This window comes from Symphalangus syndactylus, chromosome 17 (assembly GCF_028878055.3).
Source record: "Symphalangus syndactylus isolate Jambi chromosome 17, NHGRI_mSymSyn1-v2.1_pri, whole genome shotgun sequence".
Lineage (NCBI taxonomy): Eukaryota > Metazoa > Chordata > Mammalia > Primates > Hylobatidae > Symphalangus > Symphalangus syndactylus.
In genome coordinates this window covers 50085865-50105496 of record NC_072439.2, presented here as the reverse complement: position 1 = coordinate 50105496, position 19632 = coordinate 50085865, and the positions used below count along the sequence as shown (strand labels likewise).

The window sequence follows — 19632 nt, the reverse complement described above, 5'->3', positions numbered from 1 at the left end:
ATCCTATTTTGTGTTTGAGGAGACTGAGGCATGGAAAAAATAAATAACTTGCTCAAAATTATCTGATTATCAACTTACAAAGCTGGCATTTGAACTCAAAGTGTCTGGCTCAAGAGTCTGCATTTTTAACCATTTGTCCACACTTATTTCAATAATACAACTTAACCATGCTGTATCCTTCAAGTCTAACTGCTAGGATGATGGTGGAGGGTGGTGAAAGGAGGTTAAAAGATTCTTTTAGAGTAAAAACAAGAGAGTCTGTGAGTATAGAATGGGGAAAGCACACCAGTTAATGTCTCAACATAGTGTCTCCCTGTATTAGTCCATTCTCAGGCTAATAAAGATATACCTGAGAGTGGGTAATTTAAAAAAGAAAGAGATTTAATTGGATCACAGTTCAGCATGGGTGGGGAGGCCCCAGAAGGCTTACAATCATGGTAGAAAGGAAAGCAAACATGTCCTTCTTCACAGGGCGGCAGGAAAGAGAAGAATCAGTGCCCAGAGAAGGAGGAAGCCCCTTATAAAAGTATCAGATCTTGTGAGAACTAACTCACTATCACCAGAAAAGGATGGGAGAAACCACCCCATGATTCAATTATCTCCACCTGGTCCCTTCCTCGACATGTGGAGATTAAGGAAACTACAATTCAAGATGAGATTTGAGTGAGGACACAGCCAAATCATATCACTCCCCACAAATGTACATTAACATTAAATATAATAGACCATACAGAGAGTAATAGCTCATATTATATATGATATCCTTATTAGTTTATCAAACAGATAAATGTTATTTTTTCATATCATTTTTAAGAGCCTTGTATTCAAACTACATCTGTGAATTTTCCATCTTGGAGTATGTGAAGAACGAAGTCTGTAATTTAATAATGGCAAAACCAACTAACAGATTTTAGAAAAATAGTCCCATTTTAGTTTATTTAATCTGAATAGTATATTAGCTCATGTGAGTGCCCAAATTCAGAGCACAGCTTATTAATTTTTTTCTTTTATTGTGATATCTCTTGCAGCCATTTAGTAACATTATATTTGGGGTAGGGTAAATATTCAATTAACTGTGGTTCTCTCTGTTAAATATTTTCCTATTTTTCAAGGGGAACATCACGCTCCGGGGACTGTTGTGGGGTGGGGGGAGGGGGGAGGGACAGCATTAGGAGATACACCTAATGCTAAATGACGAGTTAATGGGTGCAGGAAATCAACATGGCACATGGATACATATGTAACAAACCTGCACATTATGCACATGTACCCTAAAACCCTAAAGTATAATAAAAAAAAAATATTTTCCTATTTTTCAAATGTTAACTGGCAATGATGTTTGTAACTGAGATGTCCTTTCTCAGCTAAATTTTGAATTCTCAGTTGAATTTTGTATGGTACTCATGTGATAGGCTATGAATTTAAAAGTATTCTAGAGATGGCACATAAATCAATTTGGTAATAGTCTATTGCTTTGGGGACATTTACATTACTGTTTTAGTGTCAAGAGTTGCCCTGATGAACAAGAACTATCTCAGGCATCTATATATTTCGAGCATTAGTGAATGAATGACACAGTGCAGAGTGTAAATTAAAAATGGATGAATTGGTTGCACCAAATTAGTATTCTACTTTTACTACCCTGTCATATGAAATACTATTTCATAATTCAGAGTTACTCTTCAGAACACTTTTCCTTGTCACTCTTGCTTGTCACTTTTGTTCCTTTAAATGAGTACTAAATATTGATTTTTTTTATAAAAAGAAAACTATAGCATACCCCCTGAGGTCATTTTTATGTGTTATTTGCCTTTTCAAGACTTCCACCTTTTGATATTTTAAAATTATTTCTTCTTTTTTTCCCACTTTACATTTACTCAGTATTGTTGGACAAAGGATTCTAGTAATTGTATTCTAGACAGTGAGGATAAACAAATTTTCCAATGCACTCCTGAGTAAATGCAATTTGAAATGTAATATAGTTTTTTAAATCATGTGTCTATCCCTAATTATATCATTAATTTTGAATTATTTCTTAAGTATTTTCTATGGCTTTTACTGATTTACCATGCCATTCTATAGCTTATTAAATTAGATCATAACTTAGGTTTCAAAACCTTTCAGAAAATTTTATTTACTTACTGAATATTACTTCATTTTTCTTCCAATCTTATAATCATAGAGCACTAAAAAATGTCCCAACCTTGATGGTCTTATGAACATAATGAGAACCTTGTACATCAGTTAGACCTCTTAGTTGCAAGCACCAGAATCTACACTTTCAGATTTAAACAAAAACAATAGTTTATTAAAAAAAGATTAGGTTGCTTAGAGCATCTTCAGAGTGATTAGAAAGATGAAGATTTAAAACTAATTGCCAGGAGCAATGCTTTTTAACCAGGCTGTCATGGCCTGATGAGGGAACCTCCCTGGTGTCACAGCCACCACAGAGAAGCAAAGATCAGCTATGAGATTTTTCTGAAACTATGACCACCACGGCATGGATGTCACTTCTTTTCTAGGAGTGCTACTTTGCTCCAACTACACCAATAAAATAGAAAGTCTGTGTAGTGTCTGGCATCATGTTGATAATGTCCAAAACAATCTTCTCTAGGTTATTCTGATTGATGTAGCTGAGGTTATATTTCTGGGCAATAATTGCTAGAGAATTAGAGAATTTTGGCTCTGCCTTCTATACTGGGGAGAAGACACCCAATGTGAGAATTTTCCCATATATAGAAAGACTATTCAAAATATGAGTGGCAGGTATGAATATGATCAATTTACATCAAGATATACTGTAGAATAAAATGTGTAATTATAATTATTATTTTTCCTCCCACTTATATTAAATATGTGATAATCATAAGTTATCCAAAATACAAATTTGAAAGCAAGTTGTAACTTAAATAACATGCTATTGTTGACCTGTAAAGTATGGCTTAGTTAATAAAAAAAATTCCCATAATTTTAAGTTAGCCTCTATAGTAAAAGAAATATGCTTATGTTTAAAATAAAAAGATGTATCAGAGACTAACACTTTCTGATAACTTGGATTTACTAGAAAAACCATGTAGACTGGCCGGGCGCGGTGGCTCACGCTTGTAATCCCAGCACTTTGGGAGGCTGAGGCGGGCGGATCACGAGGTCAGGAGATCGAGACCACGGTGAAACCCCGTCTCTACTAAAAATACAAAAAATTAGCCGGGCGTGGTGGCGGGCGCCTGTAGTCCCAGCTACTTGGAGAGGCTGAGGCAGGAGAATGGCATGAACCCGGGAGGCGGAGCTTGCAGTGAGCCGAGATCGCGCCACTGCACTCCAGCCTGGGTGACAGAGCGAGACTCCGTCCCAAGAAAAAAAAAAAAAAAAAAGAAAAACCATGTAGTCTGTTGTTGGGATGGAAAAATCATGGTAATATGGTGAATGGCTACCAATTATGTTGATTTAAAAAATAGTGATATGGTTTTATTACATATCTGAACTTTAGGCCATTTATTTCAACATAAACTCAATTCTTACAGGCTTATTCATATTTAAAGCATTTTAAACTTTATTCAGTATTCACCCTGGGCTCACATTTTATGAACAGGTACATAGTAGAAAAGTAATGAGATAAACTTTGATGGCTACATTATTATTTTAAAAATTGTAACATGAATGAGAAACACTTCTGGGGGTTTCTGAATATTGAATGAAATAAAATCTCCTCTATCTTAAGAGAATTATGTCATATTGGGACATCCAATACAGTGTATTTGAGGCAGGGCTGGATGCACTTCCATGAAAGAAACAATTATAGCTAAAACCCCAAAGGATGGACTGATGCCCTAATGGATCCTTTTTATATCACTAATTGTGGCAATTTTGTGGGTGAAAGGAACAAAACACAAAGCAGCAAGAAGGAAAACTTGAAGTACTTATGTTTTAAAAAACATCATTTAATAAATTATAAGAAGACTAAAAGGAAGTCAAGCAACTGAGTGGGGAAATGTGGGTTTATTCCCCAGATAGTCCTTAAAAGATGGGAAGGAGAAGAAGCTGAGTATAGACTGTGGATAAAATATTTACAAAATAAACCCCACAGGAAATAATAATTGAATATTTTATATTTTGACTTATTCAACTTTTATGATTTATTTTTTTTTCTTCATTGAGTTTAATAAAGCTTTGCCCAGGGTCACAGCCTTGAAAAACTTTAAAAAAATAAGACTTTTGTTTACCAGGCAGATTTTTATAGCTCTCTTTAAACTGAAGTATCTATTTTGTTAAAATTGTTTTACAAGGGCTGCTGTTCAGCATTTTTAAGGTGTCAGCCACTCCACTAGAAAAAAAAAATCCTTATAGTTTGGCAAAGGCAATGCCTTTTGCACTGAATTTTTAAAAGTTTTCTGTGCTACGCTATTTTTTCTTATCAAATATGAATAACACCTTCAATACCTGTATATGGAAATATATATAATAATATACTTATAAATATTTTCCATTGCAAGGTAATTAAGTTTACGTGCTTAACATAGGAAATGTATTATGGGACAGTAATTCAAACTATTTATTCGCTCACTTGTTTACTCCATTACTGTTTAATTTATTCATCTGTATATTCATTCATTTATTAATTCATTCAAATACAACCTACCACATACCACTTATAATACTAGGAGATGCTAGTGAAAGAAAGAAAGCATAGAAAAAGACAGACAAAGAAAGAAAGGAGAAAAAGGAAAGAAAGAAAGAAAAAGAAAGAGAAAGAAAAAGAAAGAAAAAGAACAAAAAAAGCAAAAAAGAAAAAGCGAAATGGTGCTAGAGCTTTCACGGTAGAGTGGAGTTAACTCCTTTCTGCTTCCACATGGCATAGTGGAATGGGCTTTACAGTGTGTACAGGTTTTAGAATTTTTACAGGCTGATTTGTGATTGGATCTGGGTTCAATCTGGGTACAAAGGGAGAAGTAGAACCAAAGGATACTGTGCGTCAGCTCTTCCAGTCTCTTCCCCCTTCCTTCCACCACATCGAAATCTCTAGGTATAGAAAGTCAGTGACTGTATCAGGCCATTTTGGCTTCCATTGGGAAGAAATGTAGCTATGATGGGATACAGCAGAGTAGGTAAAGAAAGAAACTTGTTAATTTTAAATAAAGTAGGTTAATTATACCATCTGTATAAGATACTATAATAATTTATTTGAAACAAAGTGCATGAATGAAAAGGAGATTATTGAAAGATCAGCAGTTAAGGGTTTACTTCATTTCCTTGTTAGGAAAAACCAACTCTATCTAGAACAATATCTTCCTTGTCACCTTGGTGCTGTCCAAAATTGTGTTAAAAAAAAAAAAAGGTGATATCTACATTTATTTTAATGATACTGATGAATTTTATTATCAGTAACTAGAGAGATAAAAACTGGCTTTTGTAAAATGAATCATAGGGACCTTGATAGAAATAAGACCTAGCTATGCTGAGCTATTTAATTAAACATCATGATTCTACAAGTTATATATAATTTGGATGTTTCTTTTTTTAAACTTTTTATGTTAGGTTCAGGGATACACGTGCAGGTTTGTTATACAAGTAAACTCCTGTCATGGGGGGTTGTTGCACAGATTATTTCATCACACAGGTACTAAGTCTGGTACCCCATAATTATTTTTTCTGCTCCTTTCTCTCCTCCCACCCTCCACCCTCAAAGAGGCCCCAGTGTCTGTTGTTCCCTTGTGTTCACGAGTTTTCATCATTTAGCTCCTACTTTGGATTTTTCTATATGCACCACCAAATAATAAAAAATTTGCTTAATTCAACTGGGTTGATTTTTTTTAACTGAATTGACTGCATAGCTTTTATTTTTCCTTTACAACTTCTGTGAGAAACTCAGGGCCTCTCTATATGGAGTCAAAAATCTTGAATATACAGAAATAGAATTCCGTTTTCTGGGTAATTTAAAATATCTATTAAACACTATTATTTATTACATCCCCAGCATCTTTTTTCTGAATATTCATCCAGCTAATAGTTACTGATTAGGAGCTCCATTTAAGATTGTATACCATTTACTGAAGGGACCACAGCAGTGATGAGAAAGGTAGCTTAGTTTTGCCTTCATGATTATTCATATATATTCATGTATCTGACTAAATAATTCCAATTTGGTTATATGTTTGTTGTTTTAGACACAGTCCAAAGTATATTTGCTTTTGGTGAATGCTGGTATTTTTTCTTGATGAAATGAGGTATGAAGAAGTAGCATAAGAAAGTAGCATTGGCCTTGTAGTATAGTTTAAAGTCAGGTAGCGTGATGCCTCCAGCTTTGTTCTTTTGGCTTAGGATTGACTTGGCGATGCGGGCTCTTTTTTGGTTCCATATGAACTTTAAAGTAGTTTTTTCCAATTCTGTGAAGAAAGTCACTGGTAGCTTGATGGGGATGGCATTGAATCTATAAATTACCTTGGGCAGTATGGCCATTTTCACGATATTGATTCTTCCAACCCATGAGCATGGAATGTTCTTCCATTTGTTTGTATCCTCTTTTATTTCATTGAGCAGTGGTTTGTAGTTCTCCTTGAAGAGGTCCTTCACATCCCTTGTAAGTTGGATTCCTAGGTATTTTATTCTCTTTGAAGCAATTGTGAATGGTCACGCTACCTGACTTTAAACTATACTACAAGGCTACAGTAGCCAAAACAGCATGGTACTGGTACCACAACAGAGACATAGATCAATGGAACAGAACAGAGCCCTCAGAAATGATGCCGCATAGCTACAACTATCTGATCTTTGACAAACCTGACAAAAACAAGAAATGGGGAAAGGATTCCCTATTTAATAAATGGTGCTGGGAAAACTGGCTAGCCATATGTAGAAAGCTGAAACTGGATCCCTTCCTTACACCTTATACAAAAATTAATTCAAGATGGATTAAAGACTTATATGTTAGACCTAAAACCATTAAAATCCTACAAGAAAACCTAGGCAATACCATTCAGGACATAGGCGTGGGCAAGGACTTCATGTCTAAAACACCAAAAGCAATGGCAACAAAAGCCAAAATCGACAAATGGGATCTCATTAAACTAAAGAGCTTTTGCACAGCAAAAGTAACTATCATCAGAGTGAACAGACATCCTACAGAATGGGAGAAAATTTTTGCAACCTACTCATCTGACAAAGGGCTAATATCCAGAATCTACAATGAACTCAAACAAATTTACAAGAAAAAAACAAACAACCCCATCAAAAAGTGGGCAGAGGACATGAACAGACACTTCTCAAAAGAAGACATTTATGTAGCCAAAAAACACATGAAGAAATGCTCATCATCACTGGCCATCAGAGAAATGCAAATCAAAACCACAGTGAGATACCATCTCACACCAGTTAGAATGGCCATCATTAAAAAATCTGGAAACGACAGGTGCTGGAGAGGATGTGGAGAAATAGGAACACTTTTACACTGTTGGTGGGACTGTAAACTAGTTCAACCATTGTGGAAGTCAGTGTGGCGAGTCCTCAGGGATCTCGAACTAGAAATACCATTTGACCCAGCCATCCCATTACTGGGTATATACCCAAAGGACTATAAATCATGCTGCTATAAAGACACATGCACACGTATGTTTATTGCGGCACTATTCACAATAGCAGAGAGTTGGAACCAACCCAAATGTCCAACAACGATAGACTGGATTAAGAAAATGTGGCACATATACACCATGGAATACTATGCAGCCATAAAAAATGATGAGTTCGTGTCCTTTGTAGAGACATGGATGAAACTGGAAAACATCATTCTCAGTAAACTATCGCAAGGACAAAAAACCAAACACCGCATGTTCTCACTCATAGGTGGGAATTGAACAATGAGAACTCATGGACACAGGAAGGGTAACATCACACTCTGGGGACTGTTGTGGTGTGGGGGGAGGGGGGAGGGACAGCATTAGGAGATACACCTAATGCTAAATGACGAGTTAATGGGTGCAGGAAATCAACATGGCACATGGATACATATGTAACAAACCTGCACATTGTGCACATGTACCCTAAAACCCTAAAGTATAATAAAAAAAAAAAAAAAAAAAGAAAGTAGCATTGGCAGGAGCAAGTGGCAAGCTTTGTTGGTTTAGCAATCAAAAAGTTATCTACTGTGCAGATATTTTATACATATACATAATATGTACACAAATACATACACACAAACATGTGTGTATATATATTTTGGGTATATATATTTGCAAAACATTTATAAAGCTGTTATCATGACTTTTTTTTTTAACCACCAATACATGGTAGGAAATGTTAAATGTTTACAGCAAGCTGCTTATTTTATTTTCCTTTATTTGGATGAAGTGACTTCAGACTAATCCATATTCTCACCCCTGCCCCATCCATGAATGTCTTCTTATAAAAAAAAAGAAACAACAACAAGAAATTAACTGTTAAAAGTGTACACAATAATTTCTGAACAAAGGCAATTCCCTGGGAAAAGGTGAGTTTTAACACACTCAAGTTGTTGTAAGATTTATCACAAGAGATTAATCTTTTACACACACACACACTAAACATGCACATATACAGAAAATACTTGTATGTGAAATAGACATATATTTCACATAAGCATTTGCTATGTTTCTCCTGACATACCTGACATATCTTGTAACTTTTTCAATGGACTCTGAAAATAAACAAATATAAATAAAACAACATAGAAGACTTGAGACTTGATTTCTTTTTTTTTCTTGTGAGACAGCCAGCCTCTCTCTATGGAAGCTGTTCTAAGGTCTTATACTATAGTTCTGCTGAAAAATTGCACTGGCCTGCCAAATATCTTAATGACTTTTCTCTCAGCAGTTGGTAATGGTGAAATGTTATTCTAGTAACCATAATGTCTCTCATAAAACAATTGCATACAATATGTACCGTACTTCTATTTTAGTGAGCTCTTCTGTCAGAATAGCAGTGCCAGTAACCATTTAGCATTTCATAGCAAACTGCTTACCAGTCCTTCAAGTGTAATATTGCAGAAAGAGTGAAGAAATGCGTGATTAAAAACATTTACTGAGAGTGGACCATTTAACGCAACCCGACACTGCAAAATAAACCAGCCTTCACGCATGTAGGCGCTCATCATATAAATGACAGTTCTATGTGGTCATTTAATTTTACGATCTCAATTCTCGCATATATTGCTCACATAAATATAGTGTTCTCCTGCAGGGAGGTCTGCTGGGTGTTATAAAATCAGTGAGACCTCAATGGGTTCAAATGGACATCTTTTATAATTATTGCTATAAAATTTCTTGACAATGCATTTTGTTGTCCAATGGCTAAAGAAAATGATTTTCCAAAAGAATGGGTTTCAACAAAGAGAGTAACACAGATTGGGAATTGTTTCTGTATTCACCCATATTCAAATTACCTTAGTTACACTCACCTATTGGAGGCTTTCCAGTTCTTCACAATAAGTTCTTAAAATGTGGCTTCCAGTTAGAAGCAGGCCAGGTTTGAATTGTTTTCTGGTTTGATGAGGCACTGTGGATTATCTACAGGGAAGGATTAATTTGCTGTTAATTGCAGTTAAAATATATTTACAGAGAATTCTTTCATGCACTTGGACAGATAAAGAAAGATAAAGAGTTCCATAAACTCAGGATTAAATATGGTTTGAACAGAAAACATAGCAACTTTGAAAAATTGTACCAAAAGCACCATGTATTATTTGAAGAATTGTATTACTTTCTCTGACTTTTTCAGGGTCATATATTTGGCATTACAGAAAATTTAATGTGGTAGATTTTCCCTACTATGTATTGGGACATTTTAATTACCTCTTAGTTTTTATATTTTCTCTAGGATAATAAGTTTGATTAGTATTGTTGCCATGTGTGACAAGTGTTTAATGGCACACTAATTGGATATGGGCATTTGTGTCCTATGGTTATCCTGTAACTACTATAGCAACAGATTTTTTACATTGTCCATTTAGAAATGCAATAAAGTGTTTGCTATTCATTGTCAAAAAGAAAATGAATGTTTAATACATTTTCAAGTGTTAAAATATTAATGTGTGGTCACATTTGTTGAAGTAAAAAGAAGGAAAGTGAACTATGAGCCATAGCTTAGCTCTGTGGTGAAAGTTAATAGTGCAGAGTGTGGCACAGATGGGGAGGGCAAGGCCTGAGGGCATTAGGGCTCCTGGCTTATTTGTCCCTAGTTCATCTCTATCATCTCCTGTAGGGATCATTTGTCCTTTGCCTCTGCTGCTTTTGGTGCTAATCTAGCAGCAGCATCAATGTTAGGATGGAGATTTAACTTTCTCTCACTCTCAATTTTGAGGTTTGATCATGGCTTCACCTCCATATGCAGGGATGAGTATGTAACATAAGTTTAGGCCAAAAAGGGAATTACATTCTGTGCATGACAGTGATTGGTTCGGAGAGCACACTTGACTTAGTTCAGTTACCTCATAATGGATTTCAGAACTTTTATATAAACCACTAGAAAACAACAACAAAGGCTGCTCTGGAAGTTGATCTTGGAGAAATTGGGAGGAGGGGAAGCTCCATTCCCCTCATCTTATCACCCAGTGGAGCTGGAGATCGAGACTTTCACACAGAAGAGAACAGTGAAAAACTGGAGACAATGAGAGACCACATTATGAATCAGCACTTGGACTGTTCATTTAAGTTTCACCTTAAAGCTAAATCCAGCCCAGAAAGTTTTAGCTAAAGTTGAGTTTCCTGAAATTGAGAGAGCCTTAACTAATTCACATGTCCCTTACCTTAATTTTCTTATGACATCAGTAGCATCACCTTTTTCTGCCTAAAGTAGTTCAGTTCAGTTTTTGATACTTGTAACCAAACTAATACTAATAAACTGTTCTTTGCTGATGGCAGATTCAATATTTTGATCTCCGCTTCTCCTGTGTCTAAGCAATCGACTCATTCTTTCATTCCGTTAATACAATTGTACAGATACAATTGATATTGAGTGTCTTCTATGTGATAGATACTATTGATGCAACAATAAAAAGCACATAGTCTCTTTCTTCTTAAAGTAGAGAGTCTCATAATAGAGAAGATTATTAAAGAAGAAGTTACAATGAGAGGAAGAATACAAAAAGTTTTTAAAAGAATTTAAAAGAACATCAAGCCCTTAGATGTTGGGTCACAGAAGGTCTCCTGGATGAGGGAGCACCAAACCTGAGGCCTGAGAGATAAGTAAAACCAGAAAGGCTGAGGCAAGGCAAGGAGACAGAGAGTTGAAAAGTCTACCTTCCAAAGAAAACATAAATTAAGTAACTGAAAAGACATACAGAAGGGCTTGATAAAGGGAAATAGCTAGGGAGGTGGTTTAGGAGTGGAAAGAGACAGGATTAAAGGTAAACAGCCATGGGATAAACTTGCCCATGAAGGGCCTGGGAAACAAAGGAATTTGAACTTTATCTTAAAAACAGTAAAAAGACAATCAGGTTTCAAATAGGGAGATGGTATGATTAGGTTTTGATGTGTCTAATACAGATTTAGGTAACCTTATTCAAAAAGATTATTATAATAAGAGAAGGTAGACTATTTCAATAAGAGCAGAGAGATTATTGAAATAAGAAGAATGCTCCAACCATGACATCTGCAGATGTTTCAAAGTTCAGGCAGAAAAAAACACTTTCCTTTTTTTTCTTTTTCTTGAGACAGAGTCTTGCTCTGTCTCCTAGGCTGGAGCGCAGTGGCACGATCTCGGCTCACTGCAAGCTCTGCCTCCCAGGTTCACGCCATTCTCCTGCCTCAGCCTCCCAAGTAGCTGGGACTACAGGTGCCTGCCACCACGTCCGGCTAATTTTTTTTTTTTTTTTTTTTTTTTTTTTGTATTTTTAGTAGAGATGGGGTTTCACCATGTTAGCCAGGATGATCTCAATCTCCTGACCTCGTGATCCGCCTGCCTCGGCCTCCCGAAGTGCTGGGATTATAGGCGTGAGCCACCGTGCCCAGCCAAAAACACTTTTCTTTTATAGGGGGTAGTGAACAAGGATAGAAAAAAAAAACAGGTGTGGGAAAATGAGATGAATGGATGGAAAGGGCATGATTGGATAGCAGATGAGAGAATGTTTTACCCTGAGGTCAGTCTACTACTGGGAGGGACTATTACGGACAGTTTCTGTGCTGGCTTATGCTAATGACGGGTCAAAATTTACAGACCTGGGGGAAGGAGAGAAGCTTAACTAGAGATGTTAGGTGGCATTTTGTTCAGATTAGTCAGTAAGTACAAAAAGTTCAGCTAATCACGTATGAGGAAAAGAATGAGAATTTGGAGACTCTAAATATCTGTGTGTCCTGTTGTCAGAGATAAACAAAAGGAGTAGCTGTGAGTTGTATCTAAGTTACAAGGGGAAGGGTGATTCTTTGCAGTAAGCCATATTCTGGAATACAAAAGTGTGGGAGGGCTCCTTAATTGTATCTATTTTCTAGGAGCACAGGGCTCAGGTAAACTTTAACATGGTCAGGTTTCAGAAACATTTTGATTTACCATGGAAAAGATTTTGAAAGGGCATGAGGCCAAAGTAAAAAGTGTGCAGTAATTCAAGTGCAATTGCCCTGGACCAAGGTAAAGACACTATGGTCATAAAGAAGCAGCAGATTACAAAGATTTTTAAAATGTAGAAAAAAAACAGATTTTAGTGTTTGATTGGACCTGGGATGTGAACAAAACATTTAAGTCACAAATGTGTCAAGAAGTTAACTCCTTTAGCTGAAATTTTCCCTCTCAAATTCCCCCAATGGCCTCTTTGATTATCAATCTGCAAGAGGTCCTCTGAATCACTGCTTTCCAAGGATGTTTTAATCTTTCAAGGACTCAGGTTCCCTCTGGTATGGCTCCTTTCCCCCATATCCTCTGTCCTCAATAGTTTTAGCCTTCTGTCTTGTCTTTACTTATTAACAAAAAATAGACTGTAATATCTCTTGTTTTAATCAATGTCTGGTCTCCAAAAGCAACTGTTATGGAGTATATCCCTTAACCTAATATCTCCTTCAGACTTAAAAATGGGGTTTAAAATGATTGCTACCATTCTTATGTAACTAAGTTTTCCCGATCTTTGCCTGGCTTTTTACTGTTAAAAATTTTATTTGATATGTACTGAACAGGTGTTTTAAGGCTGCCTTTAGTAATATAATTTCTTTGAACTTTTCTGAAGTGTAGCATAGATGTATAAAAGTACACAGATCCTTTGCAGAAAGACTGCACACGTGTAACCAGCATCCAGATTAAAAAAAAAGAACCAGTACCCCACAAACCCCACACTGCATCCACTTTTTAAAACACTACATCCTATATTGATCTCTAACACATGCATTAATTTTGCCTATTTTTAAGTTTTATATAAATCAAAGAAGATACAAAGCAACCTTTTGTGTCTGGCTTTTCTCTTATTATTTGTGAGATTTACCTATATTGTTACTTATAATAATCTATTCTCATTGCTGTATTGTATTCCATTATTTGAATACATTATAACTTACATAGTTATTGCCATTGTGAGGCATTTGGATATTTTTAGTTACAGGTTCATGATTAGTGTTATAATAAGAATTATTGTACATGGGTAAATTTTGGGGTACTAATTTAATTTGAAGGAGAATTTGTCACTGAATTCCTTTCTAAGCCTTAGATATATGGTAAACAATTTTTTAACCACTTTGGAGCTTCCTATACATTCTAGTTTGTAGTTATAATCCTAATAGTTATTTAAATGCAGTTCTTTTACCTATGTGACTACGGATGTCTCTACATGTCTATGGATTTTAACTATGATTTTCCATTGGTTTCTCAGGTGGAATTCATTCTTCAATTGTGTTTTTAAGAGGGCTCAGGAAGAATATTTACCTCAGTTTACACAAGTTAAAAAGGCCTTAAGAATGCTTTGAAAACAACTTGCCTATTTATAAAATTATTGATAACATCCTTTTTTTCTTTTTTTTTTTCTTTACTCAGCTGCGTCATAGCATTGAGTGTTGCTGCAGTAATGTGAAGCAAGCCTACTGTCACCTTCTCATAGAAAATTGGATATCTTTCCTGACTGCCTGTTGTGGACTGAATTGTGTCCACTTCAAAATTCATATGTTAAAGCCCTAACCCCCAATGTCATTGTTAAGGAGGAAATTAAGGTTAAATGAGGTCATATGGGTGGGACCCTTAATTCAATAAGACTGGTGTCCTTATAAGAAGAAAGACACCAGGGATGCATACTCACAGAAAAAAGCCCTCATGAGGACATAGAGAGAAGATGGCCATCAGCAAGGCAAGGAGAGAGGCATCAAGAGAAACCAAACCTGCAGACAGTTTGATCTTAGACTTCCAGCCTCCATACTGTGAGATACATTTGTTATTTAAGTCACATAGTCTGTGGTATTTTGTTATGGCAACCCTGGCAAACTAATACACAGCCCTTTTCATGAGGTTTTGTTTTGTTTTTTTTTTTTTTTTTTTTTTTGCATAAAATCCAGATCCTGCACAACCATTTCATGAATTTTGATTTCAGGGTATGTCTTGGTGTTAATATTTATGCATCAAATTTTTCTGGGACCTTTTTCTTTCAATTGACAAATGCAATTATTTTGATTTTCAGAAAAGTTGCCTTCTATGTTATCTTGAAATATTTTTGTCCTTTTTCTCAATGTAAAAATAATATGCAGCCCTAAAAGAGAATGAAATTATGTCCTATGCAGCAACATGGATGCAGCTGGAGGCCATTATCCTAAGTGATGCAAAAACAGAAAAGCAAATACCACATGTTCTCACTTATAAGTGGATGCTAAACCTCGGATACTCATAGACATAAAGATGGCAACAATAAACACTGGGGACTACTAGAACAGGGAGGGAGGGAGGTGGGCAAAGGTTGAAAAACTATCAAGTATTATGCTTACCACCTGAAAGATGGGATCATTTGTACCCTAAACCTCAGCATCACACATCATACCCACATAACAAACCTGCACATGTACCCCCCGAATCTAAAATAAAAGGTGAAAGTATTTTTAAAAATTACATCTACAAGGGTTCACCTTTGTCTGCTTTCAGTGATGCTATCTCAAATACTTCCTAATGCCACCCTTTTTTATTCTTACAGATCTTTTTTTGTTTGTTTGTTTCATCTTACAGGTGTGCTTCAACAGGTGCATCCTTTCTGACTTAGCATCAGGGTGATGGTAAGATCTGTATTTAAGGTTAGGGTATGAGGACTCCTTTTTAGACCCTGAGCCTAGAGCAGATGCTACAAATGCTACAAACCAGCTTTATAGCCTAGAAGAACATAAGCCTCCAAAAAGAAACACTTTGCATGTATAGGTCCCACAAAAAAATCATGAATGAGGGATGATTAATAGTGAGTTTCCCATCCAGACACTATCTCATAGGGTCTAATTCACAGTATTGTTTTATGTCCAGCATATTGGTTGCTAGTAACAGAAAAACGCTTTATAAGAGATTTTTAGAAACACATTATGTCAATGACTAATGCCAATAATTTCTACTTTATCAACAATTATCCAAATCATTAATTTTCCTGATTTGACAAAAGAATAAGATGCAAAGCAGATATTAACTAAAACATGCATTTTTTTCCATAAAAGAACTTTCCTATTATGAACACATTTAATATTTCTCTTTGTTTAGATCCTTTCAATAAAGATTAACCTCTTCTCTTAATGTCTTTTAACTTCTTTAAATATTGAAAATTAACTCATATAATTAATATAACATTTTGTATTCATTTTTCTATACCTAATAGCCCAATTAATAGAAATATATTTTTTTAATTCCTCTAAGAAAAAAATAACACCTTTTCTGATACATATCCTTCAATTGCCTTTTACGTGGTTTGATAGTCCTCCTAATGCTTCCTCAAGAGTTTCTCCAGTTGGCTTCCCCAGAAACAGATCCCGAGACAAGGATTTGAGTAAAAGTCTTCTGTTTGACATATCATTCAAGAAAACATTGGTAGGAGAGTAGGAAAGTGAGTCAGCAAGGTGAAGGAAAAAAATGAATGTGCTTAGTGAGCAGATTACTGCTTTTGTCTACTAAAGTTCAATCCTAATAGGGGCCTCTGAAAGATTGTAATTCATCTCTGAGAGTTGCCCCAGCAGAGGGACTAGAAAGCTGAGGCATTTATCCTTCAACTCTCATCCATCATTGGTTGAGGAATGTTCTTGAGGGGATTAATTCCCCAGCACCTCAGCCTTTCCCATGTTGTGGCTGAGTATGTTCCTCAACACTGTTAATGGCTTCGGAGTGTTGCCTTAAGAAGCTGAATGAGAGCACTAAATGCTAAGGGGAAACTGGCAGTACCATGACAGGGTCTACTGTGGTCCATTCCTTGTATCCTTCTGATTCACTTTTGCTCCACTTTAATTTCACTATGTTTGGTCACTGACTCTTCAAGATGATATCTAGTTATTTCTTTTTCTTCCTCTCACTCTTTTTTTTTTTTAATTCTCTCACAGGTCTGGATAGTTGTTGTTACAAAAATTAAAAATTCTTAAAAATAATAGGAAACAAACATAAAAGTGAAGTTGTGGTTTTGCCTACAGCTGCAGTTAGCCCCTAGGCCAGAATTTGTAAACTCTATTAATTATCTCACTCCTTTACAACCCAATCTTTATTTCTCTCACTCTCATATGGCACTTCTGCTAGTCTAGGTTGATTGCCCAATGGGTAAAGCAGGCCTTCATCCCTTAGGAGTCTAAGCCTCTAAACATATAGCTTTAACTTTTTTTTTTTTTTTGAGTTGGCAGAGTCTTGCCTTGTTGCCTGATGGAGTGCAATGGCATGATCTTGGCTCTCTGCAACCTCCGCCTCCTGGATTCAAACGATTCTCCTGCCTCAGCCTCCCATGTAGCTGGGATTACAGGCTCCTGCTACCATGCCTAGCTAAGCTAATTTTTGCATTTTTAGTAGAGACGGGGTTTCACCATGTTAGCCAGGCTGGTCTCAAACTCCTGACCTCGTGATCTGCCTGCCTCGGCCTCCCACCGGCCATGAGCCACCACACCCAGCCCAAACATATACCTTCTTGACTCCTTTATGAGGTATCAATGTAGTTTTTTTCATGATAATCAGGTTCAATTACACTCCCTGTATAGTACAATGTTTGTTTGCTGGCTTCCAGCATTGGAGACCAAAATGGCCAGGCGACATCCTGAGCTTTTATATTTACTAAAATCCATACTTCACCTCCTGGAAGAAACATTCCTATTCTGGGAACTAGATCTTCTAATGTAGTAGTATCTAAAATTTTAGGAACAGAGAGCTCGCCTTACCCAAAATGGTCACTAGGAGTGATGGTAATGAGAGGTGACAGCTGCTGGCGGCAGCCCTCGCAGTCGCAGCCGTTGCTCGCTCTCGGCGTTCTCAGTGCCTCCTCTGTCTGGGCTCCCACTTTGGCGGCACTTGAGGAGCCCTTCAGCCCGCCGCTGCACTGTGGGAGCCCCTTTCTAGGCTGGCTAAGGCCGGAGCCAGCTCGCTCGGCTTGCAGGTTGATGCGGAGGGAGAGGCGCCCGCGAGAACCGCGGCTGCGCGCGGCGCTTGCGGGCCAGCGCGAGTTCTGGGTGGGCGTGGGCTCGGCGGGCCAGCGCGACTTCCGGGTGGGCGTGGGCTCGGCAGGCTCCGCACTCTGAGCGGCCAGCCGGCGGGCCGCCCCGGGCGGTGAGGGGCGTAGCACCTGGGTCAGCAGCTGCTGTGCTCGACTTCTCGCCAGGCCTTAGCTGCCTCCCCGCCGGGCAGAGCTCGGGACCTGCAGCCCGCCATGCCTGAGCCTCCCCCTGCCGTGGGCTCCTGCGCGGCCCTAGCCTCCCCGACCAGCACCACCCCCTGCCCCACGGCGCCCAGTCCCATCGACCACCCCAGGGCTGAGGAGTGCGGGCGCACGGCGTGGGACTGGCAGGCAGCTCCACCTGCTGCCCGGTGCGGGATCCACTGGGTAAAGCCAGCTGGGCTCCTGAGTCTGGTGGGGACTTGAAGAACCTTTATGTCTAGCTAAGGGATTGTAAATATACCAACCGGCACTCTATCTAGCTCAAGGTTTGTAAACACACCAATCAGCACCCTGTGTCTAGCACAGGGTTTGTGAATGCACCAATCGACCCTCTGCATCTAGCTAATCTAGTGGGGAGGTGGAGAACTTTTGTGTGGACACTGTATCTAGCTAATTTAGTGTAGAGGTGGAGAACTTTTGTCTAGCTCAGGGACTGTAAACGCACCAATCAGCACCCTGTCAAAACGGACCAATCAGCTCTCTGTAAAACAGACCAAAGGGCTCTCTGTAAAATGGACCAATAAGCAGGATGTGGGTGGGGCTAGATAAGAGAATAAAAGCAGGCTGCGGTGAGCCAGCCCTGACAACCCGATAGGGTCCCCTTCCACACTGTGGAAGATTTGTTCTTTTGCTCTTTGCAATAAATCTTGCTGCTGCTCACTCTTTGGGTCCACACTGCCTTTGTGAGCTGTAACACTACCGTGAAGGTCTGCAGCTTCACTCCTGAAGCCAGCGAGACCAGGAACCCACCGGGAGGAACGAACAACTCCAGACGTGCTGCCTTAAGAGCTGTAACACTCACTGCGAAGGTCCACAGCTTCGCTCCTGAGCCAGCGGGACCACGAACCCACCAGAAGGAAGAAACTCCGAACATCAGAAGGAACAAACTCTGGACACGCCACCTTTAAGAACTGTAACACTCACAGCGAGGGTCTGCGGCTTCATTCTTCAAGTTAGTGAGACCAAGAACCCACCAATTCTGGACACAGTAAGAGAGACCACGACTATGTTAACTCTGGTTTTCTTTCTTTCTTTTTTTTCTGCCCTATATGATCTGCAGAATTCGACACCCTTTGGTTTTCAGATCATTGCATTCTAATTACCTGGGATACGACCTTATATAATGGCCAGTAGTTGGAATTTTACCTCACATTTTGAAAGATGGTGCCCCAACCTTGCAGATGCCACAAGCTGAGACTTTAAGAGGCTATCATGATGTGGTATTTGGTTGAATTAGTAGGTCCTGTGGTTACTTGCTCATTTCTCCACTCTTAATCAAAGGTTATGTCATTGGGAATCTAATGCCTTTTACGCCTTTTACTCAGATATGGTGTTAAAAAGACAGAGAAGGCAAACCCATAGCCAAACACACATCTGTCCTAGTGAGGATGAAACACTAGTTGGACTAATAAGGCCCACATTGTACTGTTGGTTGGTCTCTTCATGAGACATCCCTATATTGGGTGTGGTGGTTGGGAGGTGGGCTCCATGCTTAGTGTTGGTAACTGTTGTTTGAAGATCAGATATTCAGCAATAGTAGCAGCTACATTAGCCAGAGTGAAGGAAGAGAAGAATATGGAGCTGGTGCATAGCTTCCTTTCCTGTCATTATTGCTACTCTATTCCTGAGTGTATTGAATGAACATTCGAGTAACCAAGTGCCAAATCTGGCTAGTATCTAATATAAGTCATTTGTTCTCCTGGTTTTTGCCAGGAGATTAAATCCCAAGGCACAATAGAGTGTCTTCATATCAGTAAACTCAATCAATATCTATAAGTTTAATAGTCTTCCCTCCCTGCTTCTGCATCCTCAATATCTACTCCTAAGACTTTTTTCTCCTG

The 19632-nt window shown here is 38.1% G+C and overlaps 1 long non-coding RNA gene across 2 annotated transcripts in view; it reads right to left on the bottom strand.

Annotated features, from left to right (window-relative positions):
• The window catches only part of LOC129466011 (uncharacterized), a 124209-nt gene extending 106694 nt beyond the window's left edge, over positions 1–17515 (bottom strand). For both annotated transcript variants that reach the window (XR_010116439.1, XR_008652060.2), the window contains exons 1-2: positions 17298–17515; positions 9422–9530 (exon numbers count right to left, since the gene is read on the bottom strand). This is a non-coding gene — a long non-coding RNA (uncharacterized lncRNA). The remainder of the gene's footprint in view (positions 1–9421; positions 9531–17297) is intronic.
• Between the last annotated feature and the right edge of the window lie 2117 nt (positions 17516–19632).